We start from the raw sequence: 12,556 nt of genomic DNA on the forward strand, positions 1-12,556 counted from the left end.
CTTTTACATTCTTTTGACATATTTAAATGTCGGGCATTATGGGTACATTTGCAAACAAGAAAAACATCTCTGTTTTCATGGTGTTTAAACTTAAGTGGGAAACAAAAAAACCTAATTAAATAAATACCTGTATAATGACTGTTATGAGTAGTATCATGAAAGTAGAGATCAAAGAGAGAGGGAGAGGGCAGGTATTGGGGCAGTGGTATGGCTGGATAGAATAGTAGGCCTTGAGGAGTCACACATCACTCATCCTTGAGAATAGAAGCAGCCCCAGGAGAGTGGGGAAGGAGCAGTCCAGACAGAGGGGGGAGCATCTGCTTTTGCCTTGAAACAATTAGGTGTTTAGTGTCTTCATCTGAGGTCATGGTAGTGACAGTGAAAAAAACTATAGAGAAAAATAAGGATGGAAGAAATGAGAGAATTGTTCATTGTGTAGCTTTGAGAGCAAGGGAATAAGAAAAGTTAAAGATATTTCTAGCCTCTACTTTGTATGGCTTTTGAGCAATAGCCATATTTATTTCATCTTTGAATTTCAATTGTCTGGTAGAGTACTTGATACGTAGTAGGTGATAATAAATATTTGTAAATCATGTGACTGGTCAACTATTTCTTATATGTCAGATTTTTTTCTACAGTTAGGGTAGGAATTCCTTTGAGGATGAGAAAAATGTCATTATACATATGCCCCAAAACACTAGACACATAAAAGGCGATAAATACTATTAATTTATCATTGATTGCTAAATTAAGTTCAGAAATTACATAAACAGACAGCCTATTTAATTATCTAATCATCGAAATGCTAGTGTCACATGACTTAATGAATTAGAAATGCAAATCTTTTAAAAAATTATTTATTGCTTTGAGAGGGGGAGAGAGAGAGAGAGAGAAAGAGCGAGAGAGAGAAAGTGGGGGGGGCATTGATTTCTTGTTCTACTTATTTATGCATTCATTAGTTGATTCTTATATGTTCCCTGACTGGGGATTGAACCCACAACTTTGGTATATTACAGTGATGTTCTAATCAACTGAGCTACTGGGCAGGGCCTAACAATGCACATCTTAATGCATTGATAACAAAATGAACTTAAACTTCCTTAATTTTGTCTGTCTTCTCCAAATAGAACCCAAGAGCCAAAATGTATAAATGCCCAAATTTTATAGTATTTGTCATATGGTTCTCAATTGCTAAAAATATTAAGAGATACTATGACTGTGTTATAAATCTAGAATATCACTAGCCCTGTCTGGTTGATCATTTATGAATATAGTGTTAAGTGGTATTAGTAAATGGAATCTAAAATGTTTTTCTTAAATTTCTCTATTCCCTTTTACAAAAAACGCATATGAAAAATTAATTTAACTATAGTCTCAAGAGATTAACATTTTTAAATTGCTTATATAAGTGGTTGCCATAGATCATGTCATCTATATATATATAAAAGCCTAAGCAACCGAACGATCAAATGACCGGTCGCTATGATGCACACTGACCACCAGGGGGCAGACATCAACACAGGAGCTACCCCCTGGTAGTCAGTGTGCTCCCACAGTGGGAGCACCACTCAGCTGACCCAACAGGCACCAGATGCAGGGTGCACCTCTCCAATTGGGGACTGACTGGGTGCAAGCCCGCAGCAGGTGCACTGGGGCTGGGATGAGCAGAAGCAGCAGGCAGGAGCAGCAGGCAGCGTTGGACTGCCGGTTTTGGCCCAATCCCAGCAGGCCACGCCGAGGGACCCCACTGGTGCACAAATCTGTGCACCAGGCCTCTAGTTTTAATATAATTCTTGAAGAAATTGAGCATGGAAACTAGCTTTAGCTTTCCAAATCTATATTTACATACTAGAGGCCCAGTGCATGAAATTGTGCATGGGTAGGGTCCCTAGATCGGGCCGCCAATCAGGGCTGATCAGGTTCCCCGCCTCTCCACCTTCCTGCCTCCTCCTTCCCTCGCTCCCTCAGTGGATGTCTCAGCGCCCCACTGCAGCTGGTCGCCCGCCATGTTCCGCACTGCCCTCTGGTGGTCAGCACACATCATAGTGAGCGATCGAACTTCCTGTCTCCCGGTTGAACTCCCAAAGGGACACTTAGCATATTAGCACTTTATATATATAGATATAGATAGATAGATGGATAGTTAGATAGATAGTTTCACCCGTCTTTTTCCCCAGCTTTACTGAGATATAATTGGCATAGAATATTCTGTAAGTTTAAGGCGTAAAATGTGTTGATTTGATACACTTATATATTATAAAATGATTATCACCATAGCCTTAACCAACACCTAGGTCAGGTCACATAATTACCATTTCTTCTGTGTGGTCAGAACATTTAAGATCTACTCTCTTAGCAACTTTCAAGTACTGTTAACTATAATCACTGTGCTGTACATTAGATCCCAAGACCTTACTCACCTAATAGCTGAAAGTGTGTACTCTTTGATCAACATCTTGATTCCTTTTCCCCAACCCCCTCACCCCTAGTCTCTGTTTCTCTACACTTAGCTTTTTTAGAGTCCACATATAAGTGATTGCATACAGTATTTGTCTTTCTCTGTATTTCACTTAGCATAATGCCCTCAGTGCCCATCCGTGTTGTCACCAGTGGCAGGATGTTCTTTCTCATGGCTGAATCATATTCCATTGTGTATGAATCATATTTCATCTTTACCCAGTCATCCATTGACAGACACTTAGCTTGTTTCTCTATATTGGCTATAGTGAATAATGCTGCAGTGAACATGATCTATTAGTTTTCTGTAAATTAGTACTAATCATGGAGATTATTAACTAGTTATAAGGCAAGGGAAAAAGTCGTCAGTCATTGCAAGCCCATATGAAAAAAGACATTATGTTTTAGTTGGAAAAAAACCTTAAGGCAGGTGTCTCAGTTCAAGTCCTAGCTTTGTTGCTATTGTATGGAAGACAGAAAGTCCCCTCCACTGCAGCATTTGGGTTTCATAGTCTGGGTCAGTTAATTCAGATGCTTAAGCTTGCTATAAATGAAGCCCACATTACTGGTCTTGATATCGTATGTGGTAGCTTCACACAGAGAAAAACTCAGAGTCACAGATTACAAAAGAGGGTGTTAGATCAAGGGAAAGGAAGTTTATGGGATGGGCATGCTCAAGTCTGCCAGCATTACTAGAAAAAAACACAAAGCGAATAGCCTGCTGATCGATTTCAGTTGTGTCATATTCTGTAGCTCAAGTGGTGACTCTTGCTGAACTAACCTGGAGTTAGAGAATAGCCAGTCTTCATCACCTAGATTGGTCCTCAGAGTTGTAACAGAGTTTGGTTTCCATCAGTAGTGGACTAAGCTATTATTAATCCTGAGCTGTATTCACTTAGCATCTCCCCCTCCTTAAAGTTCATTGTGATCAGGGCCCTTACTTTTGCATATTACTTATGAAGATCATGTATGCATTAAATAAATAAAGTGGGGAATGATGATCACCATAACTAACAGGCAGTAATTGTTGCAAGTAGAATATTGTTCATACTAAACATTTAAATAATTTGAAGGTATGTCTTTTGACTATGGCCTTCTCTTTAAAAACAAATTTAAACAAAATTCTGAGTATCAAACAATGATCAAATTATTGATTACAACTGGTTTCTAAAAGAATGAAAAATTTTCATGACAGGAAATTGGAAAACAGATTTTACTGTAAAATTATTCATATATTTCCATCCAATTTTAGCTTTATCAAAATCTCTGTTGATTGCATTTTATATTCTGTCAGTATTGAGAGTGAATTCTATTATTTTATTTATAATGTTTTCCCCAACGTTACTAAATATTGTGCTAATCAATTTTTAGGATGGATTTTCCATAAGTGACCTACTTTGCAAGGAAACAGAGGCACCTTAGCTTCCAAAATTAAATCAAATTATGGATGGACAGATAAAGATATTCATTTCTGTCTTGAATAAACTATAACGCTTTAATGCTGTTTTCCTATAAATAAAGGACAGTCTTAAAATTAATTGACCTCACTCTTTGCACAGGATAGGTGTATACTTATAAGAGATTAGAGAAACGTAATTCTTCACTTATGTAGGCGATTTCCCCGAAGACTTCTCTTCAATAGGATAATCTAACATCATGCTCTGAATACCAAAGAAAGTTTTTAGTTACTGATTAGTTTTTTATAAAAGGGAAAACAACACAAATAGTGACTTGTATGAAGGTAGTAGATGCATAACACACAATATTGCCTTGAATAAATTTTTTTATCACTTATGAACTAGCACTGACTAGCTTTTTACTCCCTTCCCTTAGATTCTATACCCAACCATGATGCAGGGAAAGTATGGTTAACATTAAAATATTTAAAATGCCTGTAAAGTAGTTTGAGCCTTTGACAAGTAAATATCTTTTGAGCAACACGTTGGTATCCACACCTCCTACCTTAGAATAGGCTATTTTAAATTTTAAAAGGAAATCCCTTTATACGTTTTAGATCATCGTGTGTAGGGGAGACCTGCAGTGAGAGTAAAAAGTAGAAGTGAAGTGAAATTGGGACCTCCTGTGGTTTCTTCATCTTTTATCGCCTTTCCTTGGAGACTGACTGCTACTTTAAGGCACATGGCAAAGACCACAGAAGGCAGTGCCAGGCCAGCAGTAGGTGAATGTTAGGGGATGTTGCAGTACCCAGCCGTCTTCCGTGAGAGCTACTCTAGCACATAGGCATGCTTCGGTTACTGCTAGGAGCAGTGACGGCAGCCGGGGAATTTTTAAGGGACTCTTTTTAGTGGGTTTGTGGCTCCCTCCATTTTAGTGAATAAAAAAGTGGGAGTAAAACTAGACTTTTTGTGCCCTCTAAAACCAAATGGGAAACTGCCAAAAGTGTAGAATGTTTTTATGTGGTAAATGTAATGTCGTTTAGATTCAGATTTCACCTTCCCTTCTCTCCTCTCACAATCAGAAATCAACCTCACCACTTTATGAGAATCATTCCTGTTCACTTATTTTCTCACTCCATTAACTGGCTAAATTTATTCTGAGGCCTACACCAAGGGCGTAAACTTATTATAAACTAGGGGCCCAGTGCACGAATTCATGCACCTTGAAAAGAACTTGGGGGCCGAAACCGGTTTGGCTCAGTGGATAGAGCGTCGGCCTGCGGACTGAAAGGTCCCAGGTTCGATTCCAGTCAAGGGCATGTACATTGGTTGTGGGCACCTCCCCGGTAGGGGGTGTGCAGGAGGCAGCTGATCGATGTTTCTCTCTCATCGATGTTTCTAACTCTCTATCCCTCTCCCTTCCTCTCTGTAAAAAAATCAATAAAATATATTTAAAAAGAAAAAAAGAACTTTGGGCCACGAGGCTGCGGTGGGCACAAGGGCGGGTCTCGGTTCATTCTCCGCGCCCCTGCCCAGCCCCTCCCGCTACCACCCCCAGCCCCCTGTCTGCTGGCAGCCCCGCTTCCGCTGCCGCTGCCCCCACGCACTGACGGCACTGGCCCCGCTCGCACCCGCTAACGGTGCCAAGTGATCAGGACCGGCGCCAGGCACTGGCAGCAGGTTCAAGCAGCAGCTCACCTGCTCCACCATCCTACTGTGGCCAACACCCACCATGTTCCGCACGCACCCCCTGGTGGTCAGCACACATCATAGCGCACGACTGGTTGTTTGGTTGTTCTGCCGTTTGGTCTATTTGCATATTTGGGTTTTATATATAAATATATAGACTAGAGGCCTGGTGCACGAAATTTGTGCACAGGGGGGCCCCTCAGCCCAGCCCTCACCCTCTCCAATCAGGGACCCCTTGGGGGATGTCCAACTGCTGGTTTAGGCCCGATCCCGGACCGCTGGCTCCTAATCACTCACCTGCTTGCCTGCCTGCCTGCCTGGTTGCCCCTAACTGCCCCTGCTGCCAGCCTGATAACCCCTCACTGCCTCTGTGTGCCAGCCTGATTGCCCCTAACTGCCCCGCCTGCCAGCCTGGTCGCCCCTGCCCCCTGCTGCCGGCAAGGTCGCCCCCAACTGCCCCCCCTCACCAGCCTAGTCACCCATCAATGCCCCCCTGCCAACCTAATCACCCCTAACTGCCCCCCTGCTGACCTGGTCATAGGCAGCCATCTTGTGAGGGTGTGACAGTCAATTTGCATATTACCTCTTTATTATATAGGATAATACATCTGTAGTACCTAAGGACAATGACAGAATTCATTAAGTACATACTTGATGTGGATATGATTTAAATTTCATCTATTTAAATTGTGTACATCACTAATAAAAATTATCTCCCTTAAAATATTTAATGTTAAATCTTTTTAGCTTTTTCATAGCTCACTGAAGATTCTTTCAAGATTCTTTATTGCTTGTGCATTTGGAATATACTAACAATTGAGTGTGTATTATGTGCTTTCTTCAAGGGTACTTTTTTTTTTTTTTAGAAGAATAACTTTCTTTTTTTAAAATATATTTTATTGATTTTTTACAGAGAAGAAGGAAGAGGGATAGAGAGCTAGAAACATCGATGAGAGAGAAACATCGACCAGCTGCCTCCTGCACACCCCCTACTGGGGATGTGCCCGCAACCAATGTACATGCCCTTGACCGGAATCGAACCTGGGACCTTTCAGTCCGCAGGCCGATGCTCTATCCACTGAGCCAAACTGGTTTTGGCAAGGGTACTTTTATATGGGCTGTTTATTCCTCAGAGTCACCCAATGAGGATAGTTAATAGTAATCCTAATTTTACAGATGGGGAAACAGACCTAATGAGGTTAGATAACATGCCTCGGGTCCCATAACTAGCAAAAGGCTGGAGCCACAGTTTGAACCAAGTCAATAGACTTCTGAGTCTATGCTTTTATTAAAAGTTGACATATAATGGACATGTAACATTGTACCAGTTGTAGTTGTACCTGAACCTATACTTATAACCACTGTTTCACAATGGTTCTTGTTTAGTGTATACATTTAACAATATTCTTTACAACTTAGGAATTTCTACTTATAGACTGATAAACACATGCATTATTACATTTTGAAGTAATTTGTTTCAGATTAATTTTATAACTTCCTCCAAAAAGTCAGTGGTGTTTCATTTTCTTTACCAGGAATAAATAAAATTCTACATTTTATCTAAGTTTAGATGTTTGATAATAGGACACCATTATTTTACATGCTACCAAGAAAATATTGTCAATTAAACTGACTATACCAGCTCTTTATTTGGATATAGATGGCAATGGGTCTCTGTAACTACTTTTATACATGGGTAATAGATAAGTGGTTTAAGATGTTCCTGTAATTTCATAATATTCAGAGTACAACTCCTCTGGTTCATTGTTTATTATAGTTTATGTCCATGTTTTTCAACCTAGTATTATGGATATCAATAACATTGGTGATATAGTGTTTCTTTTAAAACTACCTCCCTCTTGTCTGAGATTTTCTTCCAAGCCACTGTTTATTAAAAGCTTTAATACTTAATTCTAAAATTCTAAACACCATGTTTTCCAGAATATGACCAAGTTATTTCCAGTTTACTACAGGGACTGTCTTTAAAAGTATCAGCAAATATATCGTTATCTGTTTACATGTAGCCATTAGTTTCTGGATGGCAGGCTATGTGCAAAGATGATGGGTTGTGAGGCAGGGAAGGAATTTGAGCTGGAATGTAAGACTCCGGGGATTACCCAGGCATACATTGAAAGCATGGGTCAGAAGAAGCAGGTACCAACAGGACGATAGGAACAGAACACTGGGAACACCTGATAACAGGACCTCAAGGATAAGGAAGTAACCAAAGGAGTTGCCAAAATTACAGTAAGCTTTGAGAGACACCTTATTAAGCATTTAGGCAAATTAAAGCGTTCAGCTACATCTAGTAGAAAAAGCCTTTCATACACGAGGCTCTCTGCATGGCAGGACCTTAAATCCCTACTCACTGAAGTCCTTTTGATGAAAAAAAAAAACCCACCTGATTATAAACAGTGCAAAATTACTTTGTTTTCATTTAAAAGGATAACTTAAATTGTATTACGAAACAAATTTGGACCCTACACTATTGAAGGAAGCATTAGTTTCTAAGTGGAACTAGGTTGGGGCCAACACGCCAACATGAGAGCACGTGGCCCAGAGAGTGGCACACAGGTGCGTTGATGTCCATGTTGGCTGCTTCTGCCTTCACAGGTGTGGGCGGGCAGTGAAGAGAGACCACTAGGCCGATCCTGAGACAAGTCAGGATTGTGAAGTGCTTAAGTCAGTCTTATTTGCATAGTTAGGGAGTGACCTCACCATTCACACCGAGAATAATGTCGAAAAGTAAGCCTGTTGCAGTCTATTTTTAAAACCTTATCTGGATATTTTTTCACAATTCTACATAATTAACATGCTTAAGAAGCACATGCAAGGCGCTGCTATTCTAGAAACTGATGGTGGATCCTAGCCCCTACAGGCATGGAGGAGAGGCAGTTTTCTTAACTTCTATTACTGACCGTGGACACACAGGGTTTACTCCACAGGTTAAATAAGTGCCTTGCTCATGCAATAGACTCTTATTTTGTTAGATAGAATACTTTGTTAGATGATACTTTTGAAGTATCTTCTGGATATTGCATAACTAATTTAACTAAGTTGACTGCTTTCTTGTAGAACTTTGACTTTAGATAAAGGAAAATTGTAAAATTCCAGCTTAAGGAACCTTTCAGATGATGTTTTTGGAATGTTCTGAGCTCCTTCCCTGACTTCTGGATCGGAAGTGCCAGCAGGAAACTAGCTGGTCATGTTTGAAGGGAAACTTTACCAGTCATGGGAATAAAGAATTATTTTGTCCTTATTCCAGCACTCAGACATGAGGTCATAGTGGTATTTCAAAATCTCTTCTGACTCACGGGTGTCTCCAGCTGAACAATTGAGGTGTTTCTTTGTGAGCAGTTTATTCGGTGTGAAACTGTCAAAAGTGTACCTGTAAAAAAAAAGACCAAGTTAGCAGTCAGAGAACCTCAATTTTTTAAAACAATATTCCTGAAATGTAAGATGCTAACTTGAAGTTTTGGTATCAGAATTAATCCCAAGGTATTAAGTACTGCTAAATATGAGTCTAAAGGGGGAGGAGTTGTAGATAGAAGAAAGGAACATTGTTCCTCAAAATTGCAGAAGTGTGCCAAGTATTTAAAATTATATATAAGGGCCGAAACCGGTTTGGCTCAGTAGATAGAGCGTCGGCCTGCGGACTGAAAGGTCCCAGGTTCGATTCCGGTCAAGGGCATGTACCTTGGTTGCGGGCACAACCCCAGTAGGGGGTGTGCAGGAGGCAGCTGATCGATGTTTCTCTCTCATCGATGTTTCTAACTCTCTATCCCTCTCCCTTCCTCTCTGTAAAAAATCAATAAAATATATTTAAAAAAAATAAAAATAAATAAAATTATATATAAGGGCTGAACACATCAGAGATAACAGATAGCTCACATGTAGAACTTCCTGCAGGATACTCTTTGGAATTCATTGTATATTCAGTGGATAGAGCATCGCCCTGCCGACTGAAGGGAACCTGGGACCCTTCAGTCCGCAGGGCGATGCTCTATCCACTGAGCCAAATCAGCTAGGGCATCCTCATATGTTTTATATAAGTTGACATTATATAGGGTATTCTAATATATTAGAAGAAAACAGGGCAAATTACAAAAATAAAAAATATTTTATTTTCTAAATTGTATTTCACATTGTGCTCTAGAAAAATGGATTATTAATGAAGCCACTCCTAAAGTAGAAGAAGCAAGAATGTCCTGAAAGATTCAAATTTACCAAAAAAAGAAATGCAGTTTTTGGTTGATATTACAAAATGGCCTTAAGAACATATCTTTATTTACGTTGGAACCAAGCATATGAAAATGCAGAAACACACAAACTTAGCATTGAACTGGTCTCCTGTAGAACTCATTTCAGGACTGTTAGGTCTTAAATTGTTATTGCTGATTGTAGTCTTGTGCAATATGCATGCAATTATTTGATAAAATAATTTGCTTCAATATTTATTTTCTTAAGTGCAATCAGCAATATTTTGGAGCTCTGCAGAGTAAAGGAAGAAAAGAGTTAGTGGGAATTCATTGAACTTCCTATCTGTGGCCAAATCTCACTACTTAATATATTAGAGAATCAAGACATGTTCATGAATATGAAGTAAACAAATTATGGTATATCAAGACTTTATACGTTCATCTTTTTCTATCCTGTTCCAGAGGCATCATTTCAGTTTTTTCCTTACCCAAGCCAATTTTTAAGTGTGTGTGTGTGTGTGTGTGTGTGTGTGTGTGTGTGTGTGTGTTCCAGAGAGGAAGGGAGAGGGAGAGGGAGATAGAAACATAAGTGATGAGAGAGAATCATTGATGGGCTGCCTCCTGCATGCCCCCTGTTGAAAATGGTCCTGACCAGGAATGGAACTGTGACCTCCTGGTTCATAGGCCGACACTCAACCCTTGAGCCACACTGGCCAGACCCCAAACTAATTTTAATTACAGCTGTCTATTCCTTTCCCTTGCGTATCCCTGCCTCTATAATCCTAATTCTCCAGTCTCCTTTTTATCAACATCTCCAGATGCCCTCACCTCCTTCCTTTTTGTTTTGGACTCTCATTATATCACAGCTGTTCTGTTTCCTGCCCACTCAGTCTCTTCCCATGCCAATAAATACAGACATGAATGGAGCAGCTTAGAGACCGTTCTACCCATTTAAGAAGACTTTCCAGCTCTTATTATTTGTAATGCTACAGTCACAGAAGGAATATCTAGGAATGCTTAGAAAGCTTTTATTTTTTTTTCTTTTGGTAGTGTGATAATAATGTTTTAATTGAAGCATAATTTATATATATAGTAAAATTTACCCTCTCTTCTGTACAATTTTATGAGTTTTGAAAAACTCATTTAAATAAAACTCATCTCGGTAGTGGAACAATTGGTAGGTGGTTTTTAAAAAAATCTATAATTCAGTTAGAGCAGGTGAATCAGTGCACACTTGGCTCAGGAAATCTGAAACCGGAAAATCCTTCCACAAAAGAAGAATTAGAAAGAACTTTCTTTTTAAGGAGAAAAATGGGTTGTTAAATTAATAGCTTAACTAATTGTTTGATTCTGTTTTTTCATGTTTTGATGAAAAAATTTCAGGACCCTTTAGAAACATTTTTAGTTTTCTATTTTAAGTTAATTTTAAACATATAAAAGTTGCAAAACTGTATAGAGATTTCCCGTATGCCTCTCACCTAGATTCCATTAATGTTAACATCTTTCATACTCATAATGATCAAAACCAGGAAATTAACATTGATACAATACTTCTAACTAAACTGCAGATGTCAATTTTCACCAATGTCCCTTTTTGTGTTCTAGGACCTAACCAGGATCTCACATTGCATTTACTTATTTCTTCTTAGTCTCCTCCATTTTTTCTCATTCTTATCTCTTCTTGACACCTTTGAAGAGCACCAATCAGTTAATTTGTAGAATGTCTCCCAGTTTGGGTTTATAGGATGTTTTCTCATAATTAGGATGAGAGTTATGAGTTTTTGGCAAGAATGTCACAGAAATGATCTCATAATGCTGATATGTTTTATTATTCGTGATGAGCTTTAGGAATCTTGATGATAGAAATTATGCTTTCTTTTATATAATATTACTATAAAATATCAGTCCATCAAAACATTTGTTTTGTGATGCAAATAACATCAAACATCAAAATGTGGATTAAAGAAAGCTATTATCATTACTAGTTAGTTAATGGAATGAGGTTAGTAGAACTTCACTAATAGGAACAAACCCTTCAATAATGAGAAAGGAGGCAATTCTTTCTTCATTAGAAAGTTTAAGAAAGGAATTATCGCCGAAACCGGTTTGGCTCAGTGGATAGAGCGTCGGTCTGCGGACTGAAAGGTCCCAGGTTCGATTCCGGTTAAGGGAATGTACCTTGGTTGCGGGCACGTCCCCAGTGGGGGGTGTGCAGGAGGCAGCTGATGGATGTTTCTCTCTCATCGATGTTTCTAGCTCTCTATCCCTCTACCTTCCTCTCTGTAAAAAAATCAATAAAAATATATTTAAAAAAAAAAAAGGAATTATCAAAAAAGGGATCTTCCTAACTAGTAGAATTGTCTTTGTAGTAGAAAATTGTCTTGATTGAAATACTTAACTTTGGGTAACTTATCAGTGAAAGATGATTGCTTTAAGTTCTGTTCTATCAGTGACAGGGAAATTCTATCAGAAATTAAATCATTAGCCCTAACTGGTTTGGCTCAGTGGATAGAGCGTCGGCCTGCGGATTCAAGGGTCCCAGGTTCGATACCTTGGTTTCGGGCACATCCCCAGTAGGGGGTGTGCAGGAAGCAGCTGATTGATATTTCTCTCTTATCGATGTTTCTAACTCTCTCTCCCTCTCCCTTCCTCTCTGTAAAAAATCAATAAAATATATTTTTAAAAAATTAAATCATTATTTTCTAGGTCTAGTCTGTCATATGACCTGAAATAAATTTATTCCAGCATTTTAAAAAATATTTAGGCCATTTAAAAATTCTGAACAAGATGAAATAAATCACCAATAATTTTAAA

At 39.0% G+C, this 12,556-nt stretch overlaps 1 protein-coding gene across 1 annotated transcript in view; it reads left to right on the plus strand.

Annotated features, from left to right (window-relative positions):
- HOMER1 (homer scaffold protein 1) overlaps positions 1-12,556 on the plus strand; it is a 93,615-nt gene that overhangs the window by 68,348 nt on the left and 12,711 nt on the right. The window lies entirely within an intron of this gene.

The sequence above is a fragment of the Cnephaeus nilssonii genome (assembly GCF_951640355.1).
Source record: "Cnephaeus nilssonii genome assembly, chromosome: 2".
Taxonomy (NCBI): domain Eukaryota; kingdom Metazoa; phylum Chordata; class Mammalia; order Chiroptera; family Vespertilionidae; genus Cnephaeus; species Cnephaeus nilssonii.